Raw genomic sequence first — 654 nt, 5'->3', positions numbered from 1 at the left:
AGGGGGTCAGACTAGATGATCTTCTCAGGTCCCTTCCAAGCCTAGAAACTATGAAACTATGGAAGTTTTTAAGAGCTAGTTGGATGAGCATTTGTCAAGGATGGTTTAGACAGGGGTGATCATATCTTGAGCAAGAGGTTGGACTAGGTGGCCTCCTGTGGTCCCTTCCAGCCCTACTTTTATATGATTCTGTGAATTAGAAGCTTAAATGAGATTGGACCTGTTTTTTCTGGGCTGTGGGGGGGTCAGGTTATTTACCTTGAAAAGCATTTCAGTTTAGTTTGGAGTGCAGTAGCTTGAGCTTATGAGGAATCTTTGACATAGGAATATCTTATTTTAAAGGTGTTTTCACAGTTTCATAATTTCATAGTTGGTCGGGTCGGAAGGCACCTGAGCAGATCATCAAGTCCGACCCCCTGCCTTGGCAGGAAAGAGTACTGGGGTTAAACGACCCCGGTGAGGTGTTCATCCAGCCTCCTCTTAAAGACCCCCAGTGTAGGAGCGAGCACCACTTCTCTTGGAAGTTGGTCCCAGATCCTAGCCGCCCTGACCATGAAGTCGTGCCTCCTGATGTCTAACCTGAATCAACCCTCTGCCAGCTTGTGACCGTTATTTCTAGTCACTCCTGGAAGTGCTCAGGGGAACAGGGACTCC

The 654-nt window shown here is 47.4% G+C and overlaps 1 protein-coding gene across 10 annotated transcripts in view; it reads left to right on the top strand.

Moving 5' to 3' along the window:
- GTF2IRD1 (GTF2I repeat domain containing 1) overlaps positions 1-654 on the top strand; it is a 210023-nt gene that overhangs the window by 146965 nt on the left and 62404 nt on the right. The window lies entirely within an intron of this gene.

The sequence above is a fragment of the Gavialis gangeticus genome, unplaced genomic scaffold (genome assembly GCF_001723915.1).
Source record: "Gavialis gangeticus isolate Ggan-Ray unplaced genomic scaffold, GavGan_comp1, whole genome shotgun sequence".
Classification (NCBI taxonomy): Eukaryota; Metazoa; Chordata; order Crocodylia; family Gavialidae; genus Gavialis; species Gavialis gangeticus.
The sequence above is the reverse complement of the archived record's forward strand: the minus strand, read 5'-3'. Positions and strand labels throughout refer to the sequence as shown.